General features: G+C 46.5%; 1 pseudogene; it reads left to right on the forward strand.

Moving 5' to 3' along the window:
• LOC115122186 (gamma-aminobutyric acid type B receptor subunit 1-like) overlaps nt 1-27500 on the forward strand; it is a 505415-nt pseudogene that overhangs the window by 93001 nt on the left and 384914 nt on the right.

The raw sequence follows: 27500 nt of genomic DNA on the forward strand, positions 1-27500 counted from the left end.
ACTCTCTTTCTTATTGGTCTATTAACCAATTTACTGCCTGGTGATGTCACCAGGCAAGCTGAGACTCTCCCACAATGCAAATCTGCTGATTTATAATATTATTATTTTCATCCAGCAACTATCAGCAGATAAGAACTTTTTTCACACTTTTACAATGTTCATTCCATCCATCTTTCCCACAATATGATACAAAACACAGGAAAACATCATTTTCATTTCACTGGGCCTTTAATGAACCACTTTAGCACTCATTCTCTCATCCTCCAACTTCTCTGCTGGTTTCATCGAAGCTGCGTCCCAAATCGCAGATTCCATGGGCAAAAGTAGGGCACTATATAGAGAATAGGGTGTCATTTGGAACGCATTCATCAAATCACTGCAGGAGGGCCATTCATTTGATTCAAAATCAGTCCATTCAGTCTATTCAATTATACTGCAATTATCTCCCGCTCAAAAGCACTGGATAAAGTGCACCTGAATATGCCTTTGCACACTCTCTGGCTGTCTGTCTGGCTGGCTGTCTCTCTGGCTGGCTGGCTGGCTGGCTGTCTCTCTGGCTGTCTGGCTGGTTGTCTCTCTGGCTGGCTGGCTGGCTGGCTGTCTCTCTGGCTGTCTGGCTGGCTGGCTGGCTGTCTCTCTGGCTGGCTGGCTGTCTCTCTGGCTGTCTGTCTCTCTGGCTGTCTCTCTGGCTGTCTGGCTGGCTGTCTCTCTGGCTGGCTGGCTGTACACCAGGTAATCCTCAGCCTCCCGTGGCTCCAACGTCACAATCCCACCATCACATGGTCAAGTATGAAAATGACCGCCTGGGGACCAGGATGTGGTAACATGCTGGTTGACGTTACATACCGGTTGAGGTTACATGTCGGTTGACGTTACATACCGGTTGACGTTACATACCGGTTGAGGTTACATACCGGTTGAGGTTACATACCGGTTGAGGTTACATACCGGTTGACGTTACATACCGGTTGAGGTTGACGTTATACCGTTGAGGTTACATACCGGTTGCACGTTGAGGTTACATACCGAGGTTACATACCGGTTGAGGTTACATACCGGTTGACGTTACATACCGGTTGAGGTTACATACCGGTTGAGGTTACACACCGGTTGACGTTACACACCGGTTGACGTTACATACCGGTTGACGTTACATACCGGTTGAGGTTACATACCGGTTGAGGTTACATACCGGTTGAGGTTACATACCGGTTGACGTTACATACCGGTTGAGGTTACATACCGTTGACGTTACATACCGGTTGAGGTTACATACCGGTTGAGGTTACATACCGGTTGACGTTACATACCGGTTGAGGTTACATACCGGTTGAGGGCCCCGTGAATGCCCACCAGCCTATCGATCGGTCCAGCTGTATCATTAGCCCTGTATGTTGGGACGTAGATGTGGATATATCCGGAGTGCATCTACGTTCCCACAGGGCCGAGAGATCGGCTGTTAACCTGGGCACACATACCTCGCCGCTGGACACCCAGGTATCATCCACACCATCTAATCCCTCTCCGAAAAGTACTGGTGGCCCACTTTGGCCCAGGACTTCACCCACTATTCCAACACATGCTCCATATGTACTCAATCCAAATCTCCCAGGGCTCCAGCAGGGGAAACTACTGCCTCAGCGGCCCTGGTCATATTTGTCCATAGACTTTGTAACTGATCTCCCCTTTTCTGGTGGTTGTACCACTATTATGGTTGTTATTGACAGATTCTCTAAGTCCTTCCGTTTTAGTCCTCTTTCTGGTCTCCCTACCGCTCTCCAGGTCGCTGAAGCACTATTCCAAATCAAATCAAATCAAATGTATTTATATAGCCCTTCGTACATCAGCTGATATCTCAGAGTGCTGTACAGAAACCCAGCCTAAAACCCCAAAAAGCAAGCAATGGAAGGAAACCCCATTATCAGTCGTAGTTCCCAAGTCCCAATCAGAAATGTTCTACTCTGACACATTCAGGTCTTCTCTTTCATCGTGTTGCATCATCATTTGATCCATATGCTTCTTACACAATTTTCCCTCAGTCTGCACTAAGAAGGTTACAAGACCAAGTACCCTTTTCACAACCCCGGAGACCCATTTGTGTCTCTCTCTCTCTCCTCCCTTGGTAATCTCGGACGAGCACTGTTCGTTCCCGACTGGAAAAACCCCCCGAAATACGCTTTCCCACCCCCTTGTCCTGAATCTTCGACTGCATACCAGCTGAAAAAAACTGGGGGTTTAACCAGTTTAATCTTGTTCTGACCTGTCTTTTTAGGAACAACTCTTCTGGAGTTTTTCCAGTTGCGACATTGTAGCGTATTCCTGTAGGCAAACAGAAAGTTGTCCAAACTATATGCTGTACAGACCGTCCCGATGCACTTGTCCTTCTCTAGAGCCTGTTTTAGATTCTATACAAGTCGCTCTGCAGCGCCATTTGAAGCTGCACGGTATGGAGCCGACTGGATGTGTCCCCCCCCCCCTCATTCAACTGGAAGAATATCTCCATCTCTTTTTGACACCATCTGTCTGAAACACACTCCTCAACTAACCCGTAGGCTGAGAACGTTGCCCGGAGTGTGTCTACCGTGGTTGTAGCTGGAGTATTACTCATACCCTTTACTTCTGGCCAGCGTGACTATGCATCCGTAACTACTGACAACCGGGTCCTTTCCCTTTTGAGCAAAATCGATATGAATGCGTTTGCCAGGGCCCCCCTCTCAGGCCGTTTCCAAGGTTCGGCATATTCCTATTGGACTGACACACCTGGCATCTCCTTACCGTGTGTAGTGGAAATGTCCTGTATTTACCAAATCATGAGACCAAACCACCACACAAGTCAGAGTTAGTTATCACAAAGTCCATCTTTAATTATATGAGCTCCATCACAACCCTGTGACTCTCAGATTAATTCAGTGTCTATAAATGAATTCTTTGAGAGTCCTTACAAAACAGTTCTTAGTATCATTTATAGCCAAGACACACCCATCTCAACACACATGACAAATAACAGATCTCAGGAACATTACAAAGGAAGACTTTACTTGAGAGAGGAGTATCCCCCATAGCCAGACAGCATTAGCTATAAATTATCGTTCAGTTTGCTCTCCTAAAACGAGGTTCTACTTCTCGTTCTTGGTACAACATAGTACCAAGACATTACCTCATCCGCTAGCATATATCAAATACACCCCTCCTGGACAAGATCACAGCGACACAGTGACTGGCACACAGACATTGTGGAACCAAGAGATAATTGGTTCCCCCTCAATCATCCCTTCACATGGTTTAAAAGACATGTTTACATATGAAGACAAGCTTGACCTCTCCCCTCTCTGCGGTCCAAGTAACTGACCCCAGGACAGAGAAAGGATAACTGCAAATGGCCACCACAATAGTACAACAAGATACATTCTAAATGAGAAGTAACTCACAAGCATATAATGAAAATAAAACATCTTATCTATGATACCCAACTATTCTGATTCATCCCCAACACGTGTCTTCTGTATCTGAGTCTAACCTGGGCCACCAAAAGTGGCTCCTTACAAGAACTTTCCTTTTGACCATGCCCCAATGCGTTCCACGTATCTCCTTCAGTAGGTCCCTCTGTAGAGTAGCCCGGCACCACCGCTCTCTCACACCCCATAACCCACAATCACTTTCTCCAGGGAGATCATCCCTTCTCACCCAATAAGGCTTTAGTTCAGGATCAGTAACATGGTTAGGTCACCCTGTCAGTGTAAAATGCTTCACTTTTTTGCCAAACCCTTTGTCTTTGGTAGTTTCCCTGGCTATGTCCTTCGCTAAAATGGGAAGTACATCGAAAAATGACACTTGATAGTTTGGATTTCTGCCATGCTGCTGAGAGGACTTGTATTGTATGTCATACTGATATGTTCATCTATCCTGGATGTAGCCCCTGTTCCCCGTTAGTCTATCCTGGATGTAGCCCCTGTTCCCCGTTAGTCTATCCTGGATGTAGCCCCTGTTCCTCTATCCTGGATGTAGCCCCTGTTAGTCTATCCTGGATGTAGCCCCTGTTAGTCTATCCTGGATGTAGCCCCTGTTAGTCTATCCTGGATGTAGCCCCTGTTCCTCTATCCTGGATGTAGCCCCTGTTCCCTGTTAGTCTATCCTGGATGTAGCCCCTGTTAGTCTATCCTGGGTGTAGCCCCTGTTAGTCTATCCTGGATGTAGCCCCTGTTAGTCTATCCTGGATGTAGCCCCTGTTAGTCTATCCTGGATGTAGCCCCTGTTAGTCTATCCTGGATGTAGCCCCTGTTAGTCTATCCTGGATGTAGTCCCTGTTCGTCTATCCTGGATGTAGCCCCTGTTAGTCTATCCTGGATGTAGTCCCTGTTCGTCTATCCTGGATGTAGCCCCTGTTCATCTAGCCTGGATGTAGCCCCTGTTCGTCTATCCTGGATGTAGCCCCTGTTCGTCTAGCCTGGATGTAGTCCCTGTTTGTCTATCCTGGATGTAGTCCCTGTTCATCTATCCTGGATGTAGCCCCTGTTCGTCTATCCTGGATGTAGCCCCTGTTCATCTATCCTGGATGTAGCCCCTGTTCATCTATCCTGGATGTAGCCCCTGTTCATCTATCCTGGATGTAGCCCCTGTTCGTCTAGCCTGGATGTAGCCCCTGTTCGTCCATCCTGGATGTAGTCCCTGTTCATCTATCCTGGATGTAGCCCCTGTTCATCTAGCCTGGATGTAGCCCCTGTTCGTCTATCCTGGATGTAGTCCCTGTTAGTCTATCCTGGATTTAGTCCCTGTTCGTCTATCCTGGATGTAGTCCCTGTTAGTCTATCCTGGATGTAGTCCCTGTTCGTCTAGCCTGGATGTAGCCCCTGTTCGTCTAGCCTGGATGTAGCCCCTGTTCGTCTATCCTGTGACCTAAGTAAGTGACACTAGACTGAAAAGACTTGTCCCTGTTTACTCTTAACCCACGCCCTTGCATCCTCTTTAACACTGCTTCTACAGGGTTAACCTGGAGCTGTGGACCACTTACAGGAAGTGGTCCTCTGCCCGATTTCCCTGTGATAAGAATGTCATCCAGAAAGTACACAGACCCAGGTTAACCCTGTAAGACCTGGTCCATGATACGTTGGAATACAGCTGGAGAGCTTGATACTTCATAAGGCGGCAGGGTAGTCTAGTGGTTAGAGTGTAGAGGCGGCAGGGTAGTCTAGTGGTTAGAGTGTAGAAGCGGCAGGGTAGTCTAGTGGTTAGAGCGTTGCACTAGTAACCGGAAGGTTGCAAGTTCAAAACCCCGAGCTGACAAGGTACAAATCTGTCTGAACAGGCCGTCATTGAAAATAAGAATTTGTTCTTTAACTGACTTGCCTAGTTAAATAAATAAATAAATAAGGCCCTCTATTAATCTGGTATAAACCTATCAACGTGTTTATAGTCAATAAATACTTTGACTCTTGATCTACCTCCACAGTTTATGCGTCTTTAAGTCTGCTGCTGTATAGCTTCTCTGAGATAGACACGGCAGCCTCAGTATCTACCTCCATCTTTACCCCCCCGTTACATCACCATGACCATATAAGGATTCACTATCACTACACACAGTAAAAAGTCCCAAGTCCTTTTCTGACTGGTGATTTCCGACTGTGCTGGAGCCTGCAGGAAACTTGATCTGTTGTCAAGTAGCGTGTCCCCTTCACTGGATCACAGTGTGCTGTTTGACAGCGTTGCTTAGAAAACGCTCTGTTCCCCGCAGATGCTCTCTCCCTGCGAGCCCTTTTAAAGATGTCCAGTCTTCAGGCACGCTCTGCATTGTAACTCCATGTAACGGCAGGTCTGCTGTGAATTTCTTGTCCCCAAACAGCGAAAACAGGGCTTTGACGTCTCCCTCCTCTGGCCTGACATCCACTGTTGGATCCAGGTCGATGCCCCTCCCGTTTTGTGGTCAACTGATCGGTTCTCAACTGAGTCGGTGTCTGATGGAGTTTCTGCATACTGTGGGCTGTGCACTCCAAGTTGTTGACGATGTCCAATGCTTTTGTCCAGGTTAAATTCTCCCCATATGTCGCGCTCTCCCCTGTAACTATTCCCCAGGTCGTTGCTGCAAATGAGAATGTGTTCTCAGTCAACTTTACCTGGTAAAATAAAGGATAAATAAAAAATAAATCAATAAAATTAACATCTTGCCAGCGCAGCTCTTAACTGGCATCTCCATTAAACTAGCTGGTCCCTCATCTGCTCCTCTAGTGCAGCCCCAAACTCACATGTAGCCGCCAGTCCCTTTAGCGATGCTATATACTCAGCTAACGTCTCTCCCGCCGACTGCTTCCTATTCCGAAAAACATTCCTCTCGCTCAACACGTTCCGTTTTGGTCATAAAAGTCTCTGAAATGAGCTCCTGGAAGCTAACTTCTCCCGGCTTCTTCGGCGCTAACAAATCTTTCAGCAGCGTAAATGTCTTTGAACCCACGACTGATAGAAATTCCGCTCTTCTGCGGTCGTCAGCTATCTCGTTGGCCTCCAAAAAATGGCAAAAATCGCTCCTCATACAGTATGTGCTGAAGGTCTCGTTAGCCTACTGGAAACACAAACTGGTCTCACTACTGAAAAGTACCATAGCTCTCATTAGCCCAAGCATCGTTTCTTCCCAGCTGACCAGTTGATTTACTCACGTTAGTTACTAGCTAACTTTCTGGCTCGTTCACTCGGTTGGTCATCAGTAGTCTGAGGATTTCGCCTTGGAATTCCGTTATCCTCGTCGCCAGTTGTTGTATCCTAAGATGCTGGGTTCTTTTACTGCATCCTAAGATGTTGGGTTCTTTTACTGCATCCTAAGATGCTGGGTTCTTTTACTGCATCCTAAGATGCTGGGTTCTTTTACTGCATCCTAAGATGCTGGGTTCTTTTACTGCATCCTAAGATGCTGGGTTCTTATACTGTATCCTAAGATGCTGGGTTCTTTTACTGCATCCTAAGATGCTGGGTTCTTTTACTGCATCCTAAGATGTTGGGTTCTTTTACTGCATCCTACGATGCTGGGTTCTTTTACTGCATCCTAAGATGCTGGGTTCTTTTACTGCATCCTAAGATGCTGGGTTCTTTTACTGCATCCTAAGATGCTGGGTTCTTTTACTGAAGACTCCGGAGCGTACTTATAATAAACGGAACAGATTTATTTAATGTTCTCCTTAACACATTACAGTCGACTACTCTCTACAGTGTCTTCAGCCCAACAGTCAACTACTCTCTACAGTTTCTTCAGCCCAACAGTTGACTACTCTCTACAGTGTCTTCAGCCCAACAGTCGACTGCTCTCTATAGTGTCTTCAGCCCAACAGTCGACTACTCTCTACAGTGTCTTCAGCCCAACAGTTGACTACTCTCTACAGTGCCTTCAGCCCAACAGTCGAATGCTCTCTACAGTGTCTTCAGCCCAACAGTCGACTGCTCTCTACAGTTCCTTCAGCCCAACAGTCGACTGCTCTCTACAGTGTCTTCAGCCCAACAGTCGACTACTCTCTACAGTGCCTTCAGCCCAACAGTCGACTATTCTCTACAGTGTCTTCAGCCCAACAGTCAACTACTCTCTACAGTTTCTTCAGCCCAACAGTTGACTACTCTCTACAGTGTCTTCAGCCCAACAGTCGACTGCTCTCTACAGTGTCTTCAGCCCAACAGTCGACTACTCTCTACAGTGTTTTCAGCCCAACAGTCGACTACTCTCTTCAGTGTCTTCAGGCCAACAGTCGACTACTCTCTACAGTGCCTTCAGCCCAACAGTCGACTATTCTCTACAGTTTCTTCAGCCCAACAGTCGACTACTCTCTACAGTTTCTTCAGCCCAACAGTTGACTACTCTCTACAGTGTCTTCAGGCCAACAGTCGACTACTCTCTACAGTGTCTTCAGCCCAACAGTCGACTACTCTCTACCGTGTCTTCAGGCCAACAGTCGACTACTCTCTACAGTGCCTTCAGCCCAACAGTCGACTATTCTCTACAGTTTCTTCAGCCCAACAGTCGACTACCCTCTACAGTTTCTTCAGCCCAACAGTGGACTACTCTCTACAGTGTCTTCAGGCCAACAGTCGACTACTCTCTATAGTGTCTTCAGCCCAACAGTCGACTACTCTCTACAGTGTCTTCAGGCCAACAGTCGACTACTCTCTACAGTGTCTTCAGCCCAACAGTCGACTACTCTCTACAGTGTCTTCAGCCCAACAGTCGACTGCTCTCTACAGTGTCTTCAGCCCAACAGTCGACTACTCTCTACAGTGCCTTCAGCCCAACAGTCGACTATTCTCTACAGTGTCTTCAGCCCAACAGTCAACTACTCTCTACAGTTTCTTCAGCCCAACAGTTGACTACTCTCTACAGTGTCTTCAGCCCAACAGTCGACTGCTCTCTACAGTGTCTTCAGCCCAACAGTCGACTACTCTCTACAGTGTTTTCAGCCCAACAGTCGACTACTCTCTTCAGTGTCTTCAGGCCAACAGTCGACTACTCTCTACAGTGCCTTCAGCCCAACAGTCGACTATTCTCTACAGTTTCTTCAGCCCAACAGTCGACTACTCTCTACAGTTTCTTCAGCCCAACAGTTGACTACTCTCTACAGTGTCTTCAGGCCAACAGTCGACTACTCTCTACAGTGTCTTCAGCCCAACAGTCGACTACTCTCTACAGTGTCTTCAGGCCAACAGTCGACTACTCTCTACAGTGTCTTCAGCCCAACAGTCGACTACTCTCTACAGTGTCTTCAGCCCAACAGTCGACTACTCTCTACCGTGTCTTCAGGCCAACAGTCGACTACTCTCTACAGTGCCTTCAGCCCAACAGTCGACTACTCTCTACAGTTTCTTCAGCCCAACAGTCGACTACTCTCTACAGTTTCTTCAGCCCAACAGTGGACTACTCTCTACAGTGTCTTCAGGCCAACAGTCGACTACTCTCTACAGTGTCTTCAGCCCAACAGTCGACTACTCTCTACAGTGTCTTCAGGCCAACAGTCGACTACTCTCTACAGTGTCTTCAGCCCAACAGTCGACTACTCTCTACAGTGTCTTCAGCCCAACAGTCGACCACTCTCTACAGTGTCTTCAGCCCAACAGTCGACTACCCAACTCTCCGATACATCATTGAACTTTGACCTCCCTTCCATCTCGTAATCCAATCACTTCAATGCAAGAAACGAAAACCCCATTATCATTTGTTCATTCAAATAACTCAACCCCAGCATACAAATCCCATTGGCTATTTGCAACCATTTTACATATCAACTCATGAACACATTATACATTTCTCAATACAACAGAATGGGCTTCCATAGTGTTTAAATATTTATGGTGGCTGTGATGGGCTCAGTGCAGCCGGCAGTTCTTGAGACAATTTCAGAATGTAACTGTTATGGCAATTTCAGAAAAAAACTCAAATATTAGGAACATGGTTGTACATTTCAGATGTTTCAAAAACATTGCTCTGCTATTATAATTTATACTGTAGGAGTGTTGGCTCAACGAGATATTTCTGTTTACACTGCCTGAGTAACGTGTAGCAGACGAGTGTCGTATTCTACCCGAGTAACGTGTAGCAGACCAGTGTCGTATTCTACCTGAGTAACGTGAAGCAGACCAGTGTCGTATTCTACCTGAGTAACGTGTAGCAGACCAGTGTCGTATTCTACCTGAGGAACGTGGAGCAGACCAGTGTCGTATTCTACCTGAGTAACGTGTAGCAGACCAGTGTCGTATTCTACCTGAGTAACGTGTCGCAGACGAGTGTCGTATTCTACTTGAGTAACGTGTAGCAGACCAGTGTCGTATTCTACCTGAGTAACGTGTAGCAGACCAGTGTCGTATTCTACCTGAGTAACGTGTAGCAGATCAGTGTCGTATTCTACCTGAGTAACGTGGAGCAGACCAGTGTCGTATTCTACCTGAGTAACGTGTAACAGACCAGTGTCGTGTTCTACCTGAGTAACGTGTAACAGACCAGTTTCATATTCTACCTGAGTAACGTGTAACAGACCTGTGTCGTATTCTACCTGAGTAATGTGTAGCAGTGTCGTATTCTACCTGAGTAACGTGTAGCAGACCAGTGTCGTATTCTACCTGCGTAACGTGTAACAGACCAGTGTCGTATTCTTCCTGAGTAACATGTAACAGCCCAGTGTCGTATTCTACCTGAGTAACGTGTAACAGACCAGTATCGTATTCTACCTGAGTAACGTGTAACAGACCAGTGTCCTATTCTACCTGAGTAACGTGTAGCAGACCAGTGTCGTATTCTACCTGAGTAACGTGGAGCAGACCAGTGTCGTATTCTACCTGAGTAACGTGGAGCAGACCAGTGTCGTATTCTACCTGAGTAACGTGTAGCAGACGAGTGTCGTATTCTACCTGAGTAACGTGTAACAGACCAGTGTCGTATTCTACCTGAGTAACGTGTAGCAGACCCGTGTCGTATTCTACCTGAGTAACGTGTAGCAGACCAGTGTCGTATTCTACCTGAGTAATGTGTAACAGACCAGTGTCGTATTCTACCTGAGTAACGTGTAGCAGACCAGTGTCGTATTCTACCTGAGTAACGTGTAGCAGACCAGTGTTGTATTCTACCTGAGTAACGTGTAGCAGACGAGTGTCGTATTCTACCTGAGTAACGTACCAGTGTCGTACCTCAGTAACGTGTAGCAGACCAGTGTCGTATTCTACCTGAGTAACGTGTAACAGACCAGTGTCGTATTCTACCTGAGTAACGTGTAACAGACCAGTGTCGTATTCTACCTGAGTAACGTGTAGCAGACCAGTGTCGTATTCTACCTGAGTAACGTGTAACAGACCAGTGTCGTATTCTACCTGAGTAACGTGTAGCAGACCAGTGTCGTATTCTACCTGAGTAACATGTAACAGCCCAGTGTCGTATTCTACCTGAGTAACGTGTAACAGACCAGTGTCGTAATCTACCTGAGTAACGTGTAACAGACCAGTTTCGTATTCTACCTGAGTAACGTGTAACAGACCAGTGTCTTATTCTACCTGAGTAACGTGTAGCAGTGTCGTATTCTACCTGAGTAACGTGTAGCAGACCAGTGTCGTATTCTACCTGAGTAACGTGTAGCAGACCAGTGTCGTATTCTACCTGAGTAACGTGTAGCAGACCAGTGTCGTATTCTACCTGAGTAACGTGTAACAGACCAGTGTCGTATTCTACCTGAGGAACGTGGAGCAGACCAGTGTCGTATTCTACCCGAGTAACGTGTAGCAGACCAGTGTCGTATTCTACCTGAGTAACGTGTAACAGACCAGTGTCGTAATCTTCCTGAGTAACATGTAACAGACCAGTGTCGTAATCTACCTGAGTAACGTGTAGCAGACCAGTATCGTATTCTACCTGAGTAACGTGTAACAGACCAGTGTCGTGTTCTACCTGAGTAACGTGTAGCAGACCAGTGTCGTATTCTACCTGAGTAACGTGGAGCAGACCAGTGTCGTATTCTACCTGAGTAACGTGGAGCAGACCAGTGTCGTATTCTACCTGAGTAACGTGTAGCAGACGAGTGTCGTATTCTACCTGAGTAACGTGTAACAGACCAGTGTCGTATTCTACCTGAGTAACGTGTAGCAGACCAGTGTCGTATTCTACCTGAGTAACGTGTAGCAGACCAGTGTCCTATTCTACCTGAGTAACGTGTAGCAGACCAGTGTCGTATTCTACCTGAGTAACGTGTAGCAGACCAGTGTCGTATACTACCTGAGTAACGTGTAGCAGACCAGTGTCGTATTCTACCTGAGTAACGTGTAGCAGACCAGTATCGTATTCTACCTGAGTAACGTGTAACAGACCAGTGTCGTGTTCTACCTGAGTAACGTGTAGCAGACCAGTGTCGTATTCTACCTGAGTAACGTGGAGCAGACCAGTGTCGTATTCTACCTGAGTAACGTGTAGCAGACCAGTGTCGTATTCTACCTGAGTAACGTGTAGCAGACCAGTGTCCTATTCTACCTGAGTAACGTGTAGCAGACCAGTGTCGTATTCTACCTGAGTAACGTGTAGCAGACCAGTGTCGTATTCTACCTGAGTAACGTGTAGCAGACCAGTGTCGTATTCTACCTGAGTAACGTGGAGCAGACCAGTGTCGTATTCTACCTGAGTAACGTGTAGCAGACCAGTGTCGTATTCTACCTGAGTAACGTGTAACAGACCAGTGTCGTATTCTACCTGAGTAACGTGTAGCAGACCAGTGTCAGTATTCTACCTGAGTAACGTGTAGCAGACCAGTGTCCTATTCTACCTGAGTAACGTGTAGCAGACCAGTGTCGTATTCTACCTGAGTAACGTGTAGCAGACCAGTGTCGTATTCTACCTGAGTAACGTGTAGCAGACCAGTGTCGTATTCTACCTGAGTAACGTGTAGCAGACCAGTGTCGTATTCTACCTGAGTAACGTGTAGCAGACCAGTGTCGTATTCTACCTGAGTAACGTGTAGCAGACCAGTGTCGTATTCTACCTGAGTAACGTGTAGCAGACCAGTGTCCTATTCTACCTGAGTAACGTGTAGCAGACCAGTGTCGTATTCTACCTGAGTAACGTGTAGCAGACCAGTGTCGTATACTACCTGAGTAACGTGTAGCAGACCAGTGTCGTATTCTACCTGAGTAACGTGTAGCAGACCAGTGTCGTATTCTACCTGAGTAACGTGGAGCAGACCAGTGTCGTATTCTACCTGAGTAACGTGGAGCAGACCAGTGTCGTATTCTACCTGAGTAACGTGTAGCAGACCAGTGTCGTATTCTACCTGAGTAACGTGTAGCAGACCAGTGTCGTATTCTACCTGAGTAACGTGTAGCAGATCAGTGTCGTATTCTACCTGAGTAACGTGGAGCAGACCAGTGTCGTATTCTACCTGAGTAACGTGTAACAGACCAGTGTCGTATTCTACCTGAGTAACGTGTAGCAGATGAGTGTCGTATTCCACCTGAGTAACGTGTAATAGACCAGTGTCGTATTCTACCTGAGTAACGTGTAGCAGATGAGTGTCGTATTCTACCTGAGTAACGTGTAACAGACCAGTGTTGTATTCTACCTGAGTAACGTGTAGCAGATGAGTGTCGTATTCTACCTGAGTAACGTGTAACAGACCAGTGTTGTATTCTACCTGAGTAACGTGTAGCAGATGAGTGTCGTATTCTACCTGAGTAACGTGTAACAGACCAGTGTCGTATTCTACCTGAGTAACGTGTAGCAGACCAGTGTCGTATTCTACCTGAGTAACGTGTAGCAGACCAGTGTCGTATTCTACCTGAGTAACGTGTAGCAGACCAGTGTCGTATACTACCTGAGTAACGTGTAGCAGACCAGTGTCGTATTCTACCTGAGTAACGTGTAGCAGACCAGTGTCGTATTCTACCTGAGTAACATGTAGCAGACCAGTATCGTATTCTACCTGAGTAACGTGTAGCAGACCAGTGTCGTATTCTACCTGAGTAACGTGTAGCAGACCAGTGTCCTATTCTACCTGAGTAACGTGTAGCAGACCAGTGTCGTATTCTACCTGAGTAACGTGTAGCAGACCAGTGTCGTATACTACCTGAGTAACGTGTAGCAGACCAGTGTCGTATTCTACCTGAGTAACGTGTAGCAGACCAGTGTCGTATTCTACCTGAGTAACGTGGAGCAGACCAGTGTCGTATTCTACCTGAGTAACGTGGAGCAGACCAGTGTCGTATTCTACCTGAGTAACGTGTAGCAGACCAGTGTCGTATTCTACCTGAGTAACGTGTAGCAGACCAGTGTCGTATTCTACCTGAGTAACGTGTAGCAGATCAGTGTCGTATTCTACCTGAGTAACGTGGAGCAGACCAGTGTCGTATTCTACCTGAGTAACGTGTAACAGACCAGTGTCGTATTCTACCTGAGTAACGTGTAGCAGATGAGTGTCGTATTCCACCTGAGTAACGTGTAATAGACCAGTGTCGTATTCTACCTGAGTAACGTGTCGGCGATGAGTGTCGTATTCTACCTGAGTAACGTGTCGGCGATGAGTGTCGTATTCTACCTGAGTAACGTGTAACAGACCAGTGTTGTATTCTACCTGAGTAACGTGTAGCAGATGAGTGTCGTATTCTACCTGAGTAACGTGGAGCAGATGAGTGTCGTATTCTACCTGAGTAACGTGTAGCAGACCAGTGTTGTATTCTACCTGAGTAACGTTCTACCAGTGTCGTATACCTGAGTAACGTGTAGCAGACCAGTGTCGTATTCTACCTGAGTAACGTGTAACAGACCAGTGTCGTATTCTACCTGAGTAACGTGTAACAGACCAGTGTCGTATTCTACCTGAGTAACTAGCAGTGATTCTACCTGAGTAACGTGTAGCAGACCAGTGTCGTATTCTACCTGAGTAACGTGGAGCAGACCAGTGTCGTATTCTACCTGAGTAACGTGTAGCATACCAGTGTCGTATTCTACCTGAGTAACGTGTAGCAGACCAGTGTCGTATTCTACTTGAGTAAAGTGTAACAGACCAGTGTCGTATTCTACCTGAGTAACGTGTAACAGACCAGTGTCGTATTCTACCTGAGTAACGTGTAGCAGACCAGTGTCGTATTCTACCTGAGTAACGTGTAGCAGACCAGTGTCGTATTCTACCTGAGTAACGTGTAGCAGACCAGTGTCGTATTCTACCTGAGTAACGTGTAGCAGACCAGTGTCGTATTCTACCTGAGTAACGTGTAGCAGACCAGTGTCGTATTCTACCTGAGTAACGTGTAACAGACCAGTGTCGTATTCTACCTGAGTAACGTGTAGCAGACCAGTGTCGTATTCTACCTGAGTAACGTGTAGCAGACCAGTGTCGTATTCTACCTGAGTAACGTGTAGCAGACCAGTGTCGTATTCTACCTGAGTAACGTGTAGCAGACCAGTGTCGTATTCTACCAGTGTCGTATTCTACCTGAGTAACGTGTAACAGACCAGTGTCGTATTCTTCCTGAGTAACATGTAACAGACCAGTGTCGTATTCTACCTGAGTAACGTGTAACAGACCAGTGTCGTATTCTACCTGAGTAACGTGTAGCAGACCAGTGTCGTATTCTACCTGAGTAACGTGTAGCAGACCAGTGTCGTATTCTACCTGAGTAACGTGTAGCAGACCAGTGTCGTATTCTACCTGAGTAACGTGTAGCAGACCAGTGTCGTATTCTACCTGAGTAACGTGTAGCAGACCAGTGTCGTATTCTACCTGAGTAACGTGTAACAGACCAGTGTCGTATTCTACCTGAGTAACGTGTAGCAGACCAGTGTCGTATTCTACCTGAGTAACGTGTAACAGACCAGTGTCGTATTCTACCTGAGTAACGTGTAGCAGACCAGTGTCGTATTCTACCTGAGTAACGTGTAGCAGACCAGTGTCGTATTCTACCTGAGTAACGTGTAACAGACCAGTGTCGTATTCTACCTGAGTAACGTGTACAGACCAGTGTCGATTCTACCTGAGTAACGTGTAGCAGACCAGTGTCGTATTCTACCTGAGTAACGTGTAGTAGACGAGTGTCGTATTCTACCTGAGTAACGTGTAACAGACCAGTGTCGTATTCTACCTGAGTAACGTGTAGCAGACCAGTGTCGTATTCTACCTGAGTAACGTGTAACAGACCAGTGTCGTATTCTACCTGAGTAACGTGTAACAGACCAGTGTCGTATTCTACCTGAGTAACGTGTAGCAGACCAGTGTCGTATTCTACCTGAGTAACGTGTAACAGACCAGTGTCGTATTCTACCTGAGTAACGTGTAGCAGTGTCGTATTCTACCTGAGTAACGTGTAGCAGACCAGTGTCGTATTCTACCTGAGTAACGTGTAGCAGACCAGTGTCGTATTCTACCTGAGTAATGTGTAGCAGACCAGTGTCGTATTCTACCTGAGTAACGTGTAGCAGACCAGTGTCGTATTCTACCTGAGTAACGTGTAGCAGACCAGTATCGTATTCTACCTGAGTAACGTGTAGCAGACCAGTGTATTCTACCTGAGTAACGTGGAGCAGACCAGTGTCGTACTACCTGAGTAACGTGGAGCAGACCAGTGTCGTATTCTACCTGAGTAACGTGTAGCAGACCAGTGTCGTATTCTACCTGAGTAACGTGGAGCAGACCAGTGTCGTATTCTACCTGAGTAACGTGTAGCAGACCAGTGTCGTATTCTACCTGAGTAACGTGGAGCAGACCAGTGTCGTATTCTACCTGAGTAACGTGTAACAGACCAGTGTCGTATTCTACCTGAGTAACGTGTAGCAGACCAGTGTCGTATTCTACCTGAGTAACGTGTAACAGGTGTGTTGTATTCACCTGAGTAACGTGTAGCAGACCAGTGTCTTCTACCTGAGTAACGTGGAGCAGATGAGTGTCGTATTCTACCTGAGTAACGTGTAGCAGACCAGTGTCGTATTCTACCTGAGTAACGTGTAGCAGACCAGTGTCGTATTCTACCTGAGTAACGTGTAACAGACCAGTGTCGTATTCTACCTGAGTAACGTGGAGCAGACCAGTGTCGTATTCTACCTGAGTAACGTGTAGCAGACCAGTGTCGTATTCTACCTGAGTAACGTGTAGCAGACCAGTGTCGTATTCTACCTGAGTAACGTGTAGCATACCAGTGTCGTATTCTACCTGAGTAACGTGTAGCAGACCAGTGTCGTATTCTACTTGAGTAAAGTGTAACAGACCAGTGTCGTATTCTACCTGAGTAACGTGTAACAGACCAGTGTCGTATTCTACCTGAATAACGTGTAGCAGACCACTGTCGTATTCTACCTGAGTAACGTGTAGCAGACCAGTGTTGTATTCTACCTGAGTAACGTGTAGCAGACGAGTGTCGTATTCTACCTGAGTAACGTGTAACAGACCAGTGTCGTATTCTACCTGAGTAACGTGTAGCAGACCAGTGTCGTATTCTACCTGAGTAACGTGTAGCAGACCAGTGTCGTATTCTACCTGAGTAACGTGTAGCAGACCAGTGTCGTATTCTACCTGAGTAACGTGTAGCAGACCAGTGTCGTATTCTACCTGAGTAACGTGTAGCAGACCAGTGTCGTATTCTACCTGAGTAACGTGTAGCAGACCAGTGTCGTATTCTACCTGAGTAACGTGTAGCAGACCAGTGTCGTATTCTACCTGAGTAACGTGTAGCAGACCCTGAGTGTCGTATTCTACCTGAGTAACGTGTAGCAGACCAGTGTCGTATTCTACCTGAGTAACGTGTAGCAGACCAGTGTCGTATTCTACCTGAGTAACGTGTAGCAGACCAGTGTCGTATTCTACCTGAGTAACGTGTAGCAGACCAGTGTCGTATTCTACCTGAGTAACGTGTAGCAGACCAGTGTCGTATTCTACCTGAGTAACGTGTAGCAGACCAGTGTCGTATTCTACCTGAGTAACGTGTAGCAGACCAGTGTCGTATTCTACCTGAGTAACGTTCAGACCACCTGAGTAACGTGTAGCAGACCAGTGTCGTATTCTACCTGAGTAACGTGTAGCAGACCAGTGTCGTATTCTACCTGAGTAACGTGTAGCAGACCAGTGTCGTCTACCTGAGTAACGTGTAGCAGACCAGTGTCGTATTCTACCTGAGTAACGTGTAGCAGACCAGTGTCGTATTCTACCTGAGTAACGTGTAACAGACCAGTGTCGTATTCTACCTGAGTAACGTGTAGCAGACCTAGTGTAACAGACCAGTGTCGTATTCTACCTGAGTAACGTGTAGCAGACCAGTGTCGTATTCTACCTGAGAGTAACGTGGAGCAGACCAGTGTCGTATTCTACCTGAGTAACGTGTAGCATACCAGTGTCGTATTCTACCTGAGTAACGTGTAGCAGACCAGTGTCGTATTCTACCTGAGTAACGTGTAACAGACCAGTGTCGTATTCTACCTGAGTAACGTGTAACAGACCAGTGTCGTATTCTACCTGAGTAACGTGTAGCAGACCAGTGTCGTATTCTACCTGAGTAACGTGTAGCAGACCAGTGTCGTATTCTACCTGAGTAACGTGTAGCAGACCAGTGTCGTATTCTACCTGAGTAACGTGTAACAGACCAGTGTCGTATTCTACCTGAGTAACGTGTAGCAGACCAGTGTCGTATTCTACCTGAGTAACGTGTAACAGACCAGTGTCGTATTCTACCTGAGTAACGTGTAGCAGACCAGTGTCGTATTCTACCTGAGTAACGTGTAGCAGACCAGTGTCGTATTCTACCTGAGTAACGTGTAGCAGACCAGTGTCGTATTCTACCTGAGTAACGTGTAGCAGACCAGTGTCGTATTCTACCTGAGTAACGTGTAGCAGACCAGTGTCGTATTCTACCTGAGTGTGTAGCAGACCAGTGTCGTATTCTACCTGAGTAACGTGTAGCAGACCAGTGTCGTATTCTACCTGAGTAACGTGTAACAGACCAGTGTCGTATTCTACCTGAGTAACGTGTAACAGACCAGTGTCGTATTCTACCTGAGTAACGTGTAGCAGACCAGTGTCGTATTCTACCTGAGTAACGTGTAACAGACCAGTGTCGTATTCTACCTGAGTAACGTGTAGCAGTGTCGTATTCTACCTGAGTAACGTGTAGCAGACCAGTGTCGTATTCTACCTGAGTAACGTGTAGCAGATGAGTGTCGTATTCCACCTGAGTAACGTGTAATAGACCAGTGTTGTATTCTACCTGAGTAACGTGGAGCAGATGAGTGTCGTATTCTACCTGAGTAACGTGTAGCAGACCAGTGTCATATTCTACCTGAGTAACGTGTAGAAGACCAGTGTCGTATTCTACCTGAGTAATGTGTAGCAGACCAGTGTCGTATTCTACCTGAGTAACGTGTAGCAGACCAGTGTCGTATTCTACCTGAGTAACGTGTAGCAGACCAGTGTCGTATTCTACCTGAGTAACGTGTAGCAGACCAGTGTCGTATTCTACCTGAGTAACGTGTAGCAGACCAGTGTCGTATTCTACCTGAGTAACGTGTAACAGACCAGTGTCGTATTCTACCTGAGTAACGTGTAACAGACCAGTGTCGTATTCTACCTGAGTAACGTGTAACAGACCAGTGTCGTATTCTACCTGAGTAACGTGTAGCAGACCAGTGTCGTATTCTACCTGAGTAACGTGTAGCAGACCAGTGTCGTATTCTACCTGAGTAACGTGTAGCAGACCAGTGTCGTATTCTACCTGAGTAACGTGTAGCAGACCAGTGTCGTATTCTACCTGAGTAACGTGTAGCAGACCAGTGTCGTATTCTACCTGAGTAACGTGTAACAGACCAGTGTCGTATTCTACCTGAGTAACGTGTAACAGACCAGTGTCGTATTCTACCTGAGTAACGTGTAACAGACCAGTGTCGTATTCTACCTGAGTAACGTGTAGCAGACCAGTGTCAGATTCTACCTGAGTAACGTGTAGCAGACCAGTGTCGTATTCTACCTGAGTAACGTGTAACAGACCAGTGTCGTATTCCTGAGTAACGTGTACCTGTAACAGACCAGACCAGTGTCGTATTCTACCTGAGTAACGTGTAGCAGACCAGTGTCGTATTCTACCTGAGTAACGTGTAACAGACCAGTGTCGTATTCTACCTGAGTAACGTGTAACAGACCAGTGTCGTATTCTACCTGAGTAACGTGTAGCAGACCAGTGTCGTATTCTACCTGAGTAACGTGGACAGACCAGTGTCGATTCTACCTGAGTAACGTGTAGCAGACCAGTGTCGTATTCTACCTGAGTAACGTGTAGCAGACCAGTGTCGTATTCTACCTGAGTAACGTGTAGCAGACCAGTGTCGTATTCTACCTGAGTAACGTGTAACAGACCAGTGTCGTATTCTACCTGAGTAACTACAGACCAGTGTCGTATTCTACCTGAGTAACGTGTAACAGACCAGTGTCGTATTCTACCTGAGTAACGTGTAACAGACCAGTGTCGTATTCTACCTGAGTAACGTGTAGCAGACCAGTGTCGTATTCTACCTGAGTAACGTGTAGCAGACCAGTGTCGTATTCTACCTGAGTAACGTGTAGCAGACCAGTGTCGTATTCTACCTGAGTAACGTGTAGCAGACCAGTGTCGTATTCTACCTGAGTAACGTGTAGCAGACCAGTGTCGTATTCTACCTGAGTAACGTGTAGCAGACCAGTGTCGTATTCTACCTGAGTAACGTGTAGCAGACCAGTGTCGTATTCTACCTGAGTAACGTGTAACAGACCAGTGTCGTATTCTACCTGAGTAACGTGTAGCAGACCAGTGTCGTATTCTACCTGAGTAACGTGTAACAGACCAGTGTCGTATTCTACCTGAGTAACGTGTAGCAGATGAGTGTCGTATTCTACCTGAGTAACGTGTAGCAGACCAGTGTCGTATTCTACCTGAGTAACGTGTAGCAGACCAGTGTCGTATTCTACCTGAGTAACGTGTAGCAGACCAGTGTCGTATTCTACCTGAGTAACGTGTAGCAGACCAGTGTCGTATTCTACCTGAGTAACGTGTAACAGACCAGTGTCGTATTCTACCTGAGTAACGTGTAACAGACCAGTGTCGTATTCTACCTGAGTAACGTGTAGCAGTGTCGTATTCTACCTGAGTAACGTGTAGCAGACCAGTGTCGTATTCTACCTGAGTAACGTGGAGCAGACCAGTGTCGTATTCTACCTGAGTAACGTGTAGCATACCAGTGTCGTATTCTACCTGAGTAACGTGTAGCAGACCAGTGTCGTATTCTACCTGAGTAACGTGTAACAGACCAGTGTCTACCTGAGTATTCTGTCGTACCTGAGTAACGTGTAACAGACCAGTGTCAGTATTCTACCTGAGTAACGTGTAGCAGACCAGTGTCGTATTCTACCTGAGTAACGTGTAACAGACCAGTGTTGTATTCTACCTGAGTAACGTGTAGCAGATGAGTGTCGTATTCTACCTGAGTAACGTGTAACAGACCAGTGTCGTATTCTACCTGAGTAACGTGTAGCAGACCAGTGTCGTATTCTACCTGAGTAACGTGTAACAGACCAGTGTCGTATTCTACCTGAGTAACGTGTAACAGACCAGTGTCGTATTCTACCTGAGTAACGTGTAGCAGTGTCGTATTCTACCTGAGTAACGTGTAGCAGACCAGTGTCGTATTCTACCTGAGTAACGTGGAGCAGACCAGTGTCGTATTCTACCTGAGTAACGTGTAGCAGACCAGTGTCGTATTCTACCTGAGTAACGTGTAGCAGACCAGTGTCGTATTCTACCTGAGTAACGTGGAGCAGACCAGTGTCGTATTCTACCTGAGTAACGTGTAGCAGACCAGTGTCGTATTCTACCTGAGTAACGTGGAGCAGACCAGTGTCGTATTCTACCTGAGTAACGTGTAACAGACCAGTGTCGTATTCTACCTGAGTAACGTGTAACAGACCAGTGTCGTATTCTACCTGAGTAACGTGTAGCAGACCAGTGTCGTATTCTACCTGAGTAACGTGTAGCAGACCAGTGTCGTATTCTACCTGAGTAACGTGTAGCAGACCAGTGTCGTATTCTACCTGAGTAACGTGTAACAGACCAGTGTCGTATTCTACCTGAGTAACGTGTAGCAGACCAGTGTCGTATTCTACCTGAGTAACGTGTAACAGACCAGTGTCTTCTACCTGAGTAACGTGTAGCAGACCAGTGTCGTATTCTACCTGAGTAACGTGTAGCAGACCAGTGTCGTATTCTACCTGAGTAACGTGTAGCAGACCAGTGTCGTATTCTACCTGAGTAACGTGTAACAGACCAGTGTCGTATTCTACCTGAGTAACGTGTAACAGACCAGTGTCGTATTCTACCTGAGTAACGTGTAACAGACCAGTGTCGTATTCTACCTGAGTAACGTGTAGCAGACCAGTGTCGTATTCTACCTGAGTAACGTGTAGCAGACCAGTGTCGTATTCTACCTGAGTAACGTGTAGCAGACCAGTGTCGTATTCTACCTGAGTAACGTGTAGCAGACCAGTGTCGTATTCTACCTGAGTAACGTGTAACAGACCAGTGTCGTATTCTACCTGAGTAACGTGTAGCAGACCAGTGTCGTATTCTACCTGAGTAACGTGTAGCACCACTGTCGTATTCTACCTGAGTAACGTGTAGCAGACCAGTGTCGTATTCTACCTGAGTAACGTGTAACAGACCAGTGTCGTATTCTACCTGAGTAACGTGTAACAGACCAGTGTCGTATTCTACCTGAGTAACGTGTAGCAGACCAGTGTCGTATTCTACCTGAGTAACGTGTAGCAGACCAGTGTCGTATTCTACCTGAGTAACGTGTAGCAGACCAGTGTCGTATTCTACCTGAGTAACGTGTAACAGACCAGTGTCGTATTCTACCTGAGTAACGTGTAGCAGACCAGTGTCGTATTCTACCTGAGTAACGTGTAGCAGACCAGTGTCGTATTCTACCTGAGTAACGTGTAGCAGACCAGTGTCGTATTCTACCTGAGTAACGTGTAGCAGACCAGTGTCGTATTCTACCTGAGTAAGTAACGTGTAGCAGACCAGTGTCGTATTCTACCTGAGTAACGTGTAACAGACCAGTGTCGTATTCTACCTGAGTAACGTGTAACAGACCAGTGTCGTATTCTACCTGAGTAACGTGTAACAGACCAGTATCGTATTCTACCTGAGTAACGTGTAACAGACCAGTGTCGTATTCTACCTGAGTAACGTGTAGCAGACCAGTGTCGTATTCTACCTGAGTAACGTGTAGCAGACCAGTGTCGTATTCTACCTGAGTAACGTGTAACAGACCAGTGTCGTATTCTACCTGAGTAACGTGTAGCAGACCAGTGTCGTATTCTACCTGAGTAACGTGTAATAGACCAGTGTCGTATTCTACCTGAGTAACGTGTAGCAGACCAGTGTCGTATTCTACCTGAGTAACGTGTAGCAGACCAGTGTCGTATTCTACCTGAGTAACGTGTAACAGACCAGTGTCGTATTCTACCTGAGTAACGTGTAACAGACCAGTGTCCTATTCTACCTGAGTAACGTGAAGCAGACGAGTGTCGTATTCTACCTGAGTAACGTGTAGCAGACCAGTGTCGTATTCTACCTGAGTAACGTGGAGCAGACCAGTGTCGTATTCTACCTGAGTAACGTGTAGCAGACCAGTGTCGTATTCTACCTGAGTAACGTGTAACAGACCAGTGTCGTATTCTTCCTGAGTAACGTGTAACAGACCAGTGTCGTATTCTACCTGAGTAACGTGTAGCAGACCAGTGTCGTATTCTACCTGAGTAACGTGTAGCAGACCAGTGTCGATTCTACCTGAGTAACGTGTAGCAGACCAGTGTCGTATTCTACCTGAGTAACGTGTAGCAGACCAGTGTCGTATTCTACCAGACCAGTGTCGTATTCTACCTGAGTAACGTGTAACAGACCAGTGTCGTATTCTACCTGAGTAACGTGTAACAGACCAGTGTCGTATTCTACCTGAGTAACGTGTAACAGACCAGTGTCGTATTCTACCTGAGTAACGTGTAGCAGACCAGAGTGTCGTATTCTACCTGAGTAACGTGTAACAGACCAGTGTCGTATTCTACCTGAGTAACGTGTAACAGACCAGTGTCGTATTCTACCTGAGTAACGTGTAACAGACCAGTGTCGTATTCTACCTGAGTAACGTGTAACAGACCAGTGTTCGTATTCTACCTGAGTAACGTGTAACAGACCAGTGTCGTATTCTACCTGAGTAACGTGGAGCAGACCAGTGTCGTATTCTACCTGAGTAACGTGTAGCAGACCAGTGTCGTATTCTACCTGAGTAACGTGGAGCAGACCAGTGTCGTATTCTACCTGAGTAACGTGGAGCAGACCAGTGTCGTATTCTACCTGAGTAACGTGTAGCAGACCAGTGTCGTATTCTACCTGAGTAACGTGTAACAGACCAGTGTCGTATTCTTCCTGAGTAACATGTAACAGACCAGTGTCGTATTCTACCTGAGTAACGTGTAACAGACCAGTGTCGTAATCTACCTGAGTAACGTGTAGCAGACCAGTGTCGTATTCTACCTGAGTAACGTGTAACAGACCAGTGTCGTATTCTACCTGAGTAACGTGTAGCAGACCAGTGTCGTATTCTACCTGAGTAACGTGTAGCAGACCAGTGTCGTATTCTACCTGAGTAACGTGTAGCAGACCAGTGTCGTATTCTACCTGAGTAACGTGTAGCAGACCAGTGTCGTATTCTACCTGAGTAACGTGTAGCAGACCAGTGTCGTATTCTACCTGAGTAACGTGTAGCAGACCAGTGTCGTATTCTACCTGAGTAACCAGACCAGTGAGTAACTTATTCCCTGAGTAACGTGTAGCAGACCAGTGTCGTATTCTACCTGAGTAACGTGTAGCAGACCAGTGTCGTATTCTACCTGAGTAACGTGTAGCAGACCAGTGTCGTATTCTACCTGAGTAACAGTGTCGCAGACCAGTGTCGTATTCTACCTGAGTAACGTGTAACAGACCAGTGTCGTATTCTTCCTGAGTAACATGTAACAGCCCAGTGTCGTATTCTACCTGAGTAACGTGTAACAGACCAGTGTCTTATTCTACCTGAGTAACGTGGAGCAGACCAGTGTCGTATTCTACCTGAGTAACGTGTAGCAGACCAGTGTCGTATTCTACCTGAGTAACGTGTAACAGACCAGTGTCGTATTCTACCTGAGTAACGTGTAGCAGACCAGTGTCGTATTCTACCTGAGTAACGTGTAACAGACCAGTGTCGTATTCTACCTGAGTAATGTGTAACAGACCAGTGTCGTAATCTTCCTGAGTAACATGTAACAGACCAGTGTCGTAATCTACCTGAGTAACGTGTAGCAGACCAGTGTCGTATTCTACCTGAGTAACGTGTAGCAGACCAGTGTCGTATTCTACCTGAGTAACGTGTAACAGACCAGTGTCGTATTCTACCTGAGTAACGTGTAGCAGACCAGTGTCGTATTCTACCTGAGTAACGTGTAGCAGACCAGTGTCGTATTCTACCTGAGTAACGTGTAACAGACCAGTGTCGTATTCTACCTGAGTAACGTGTAACAGACCAGTGTCGTATTCTACCTGAGTAACGTGTAGCAGACCAGTGTCGTATTCTACCTGAGTAACGTGTAGCAGACCAGTGTCGTATTCTACCTGAGTAACGTGTAACAGACCAGTGTCGTATTCTACCTGAGTAACGTGTAGCAGACCAGTGTCGTATTCTACCTGAGTAACGTGTAGCAGACCAGTGTCGTATTCTACCTGAGTAACGTGTAGCAGACCAGTGTCGTATTCTACCTGAGTAACGTGTAGCAGACCAGTGTCGTATTCTACCTGAGTAACGTGTAGCAGACCAGTGTCGATTCTACCTGAGTAACGTGTAACAGACCAGTGTCGTATTCTACCTGAGTAACGTGTAACAGACCAGTGTCGTATTCTACCTGAGTAACGTGTAGCAGACCAGTGTCGTATTCTACCTGAGTAACGTGTAACAGACCAGTGTCGTATTCTACCTGAGTAACGTGTAGCAGACCAGTGTCGTATTCTACCTGAGTAACGTGTAACAGACCAGTGTCGTATTCTACCTGAGTAACGTGTAACAGACCAGTGTCGTATTCTACCTGAGTAACGTGTAGCAGACCAGTGTCGTATTCTACCTGAGTAATGTGTAACAGACCAGTGTCGTATTCTACCTGAGTAACGTGTAGCAGACCAGTGTCGTATTCTACCTGAGTAACGTGTAGCAGACCAGTGTCGTATTCTACCTGAGTAATGTGTAACAGACCAGTTTCGTATTCTACCTGAGTAACGTGTAACAGACTAGTGTCGTATTCTACCTGAGTAACGTGTAGCAGTGTTGTATTCTACCTGAGTAACGTGTAGCAGACCAGTGTCGTGTTCTACCTGAGTAACGTGTAACAGACCAGTTTCGTATTCTACCCGAGTAATGTGTAACAGACCAGTGTCGTATTCTACCTGAGTAACGTGTAGCAGTGTCGTATTCTACCTGAGTAATGTATTGCAGACCAGTGTCGTATTCTACCTGAGTAACGTGTAGCAGATGAGTGTCGTATTCTACCTGAGTAACGTGTAACAGACCAGTGTTGTATTCTACCTGAGTAACGTGTAGCAGATGAGTGTCGTATTCTACCTGAGTAACGTGTAGCAGACCAGTGTCGTATTCTACCTGAGTAACGTGTAGCAGACCAGTGTCGTATTCTACCTGAGTAACGTGTAGCAGACCAGTGTCGTATTCTACCTGAGTAACGTGTAGCAGACCAGTATCGTATTCTACCTGAGTAACGTGTAGCAGACCAGTGTCGTATTCTACCTGAGTAACGTGTCGCAGACGAGTGTCGTATTCTACCTGAGTAACGTGGAGCAGACCAGTGTCGTATTCTACCTGAGTAACGTGGAGCAGACCAGTGTCGTATTCTACCTGAGTAACGTGTAGCAGACCAGTGTCGTATTCTACCTGAGTAACGTGTAGCAGACCAGTGTCGTATTCTACCTGAGTAACGTGGAGCAGACCAGTGTCGTATTCTACCTGAGTAACGTGGAGCAGACCAGTGTCCTATTCTACCTGAGTAACGTGTAGCAGACGAGTGTCGTATTCTACCCGAGTAACGTGTAGCAGACCAGTGTCGTAATCTACCAGTGTCGTATTCTACCTGAGTAACGTGTAACAGACCAGTGTCGTATTCTTCCTGAGTAACATGTAACAGACCAGTGCCGTAATCTACCTGAGTAACGTGTAGCAGACCAGTATCGTATTCTACCTGAGTAACGTGTATCAGACCAGTGTCGTATTCTACCTGAGTAACGTGTAGCAGACCAGTGTCGTATTCTACCTGAGTAACGTGTAGCAGACCAGTGTCGTATTCTACCTGAGTAACGTGTAGCAGACCAGTGTCGTATTCTACCTGAGTAACGTGTAGCAGTGTCGTATTCTACCTGACTAACGTGTAGCAGATGAGTGTTGTATTCTACCTGAGTAACGTGTTACAGACCAGTGTCGTATTCTACCTGAGTAACGTGTAGCAGACCAGTGTCGTATTCTACCTGAGTAACGTGTTGCAGACCAGTGTCGTATTCTACCTGAGTAACGTGTAGTAATTGTGAAGCGGTCTTACTATCTCTCTCCTACATCCTCCCTGCTTCCCTTCCTTTCTCTCTCCTTTTTTGTCTCTGTCTCTTTGCACTATCCATCCTTCATGTAACTCTCTCTTTCCTCCCCCCAATCTGAATATCTCCCCCCCCCTCTTCTGTCCGCAGGTGGAGGGATGGCACTTCTCCTTTTAATTATCCTAGTGTTCCCCTCCCTCACACCGGCCAAACACAATACAACCACAGGTAATGGCTTTGTGCTTTCAGTTAAATATGAGTCTTTGACGTGACAGATGGCACCAGATGGCACCATATTAGGACAGGGTTCTGATCAAAAGTAGCGCACTATGTAGGGATTAAGGTGCTGTTTGGGACACAAACTAATACCAGAGACAGCCAGCCACCAT

Source organism: Oncorhynchus nerka, linkage group LG4, assembly GCF_034236695.1.
Source record: "Oncorhynchus nerka isolate Pitt River linkage group LG4, Oner_Uvic_2.0, whole genome shotgun sequence".
In the NCBI taxonomy this organism is placed as follows: domain Eukaryota; kingdom Metazoa; phylum Chordata; class Actinopteri; order Salmoniformes; family Salmonidae; genus Oncorhynchus; species Oncorhynchus nerka.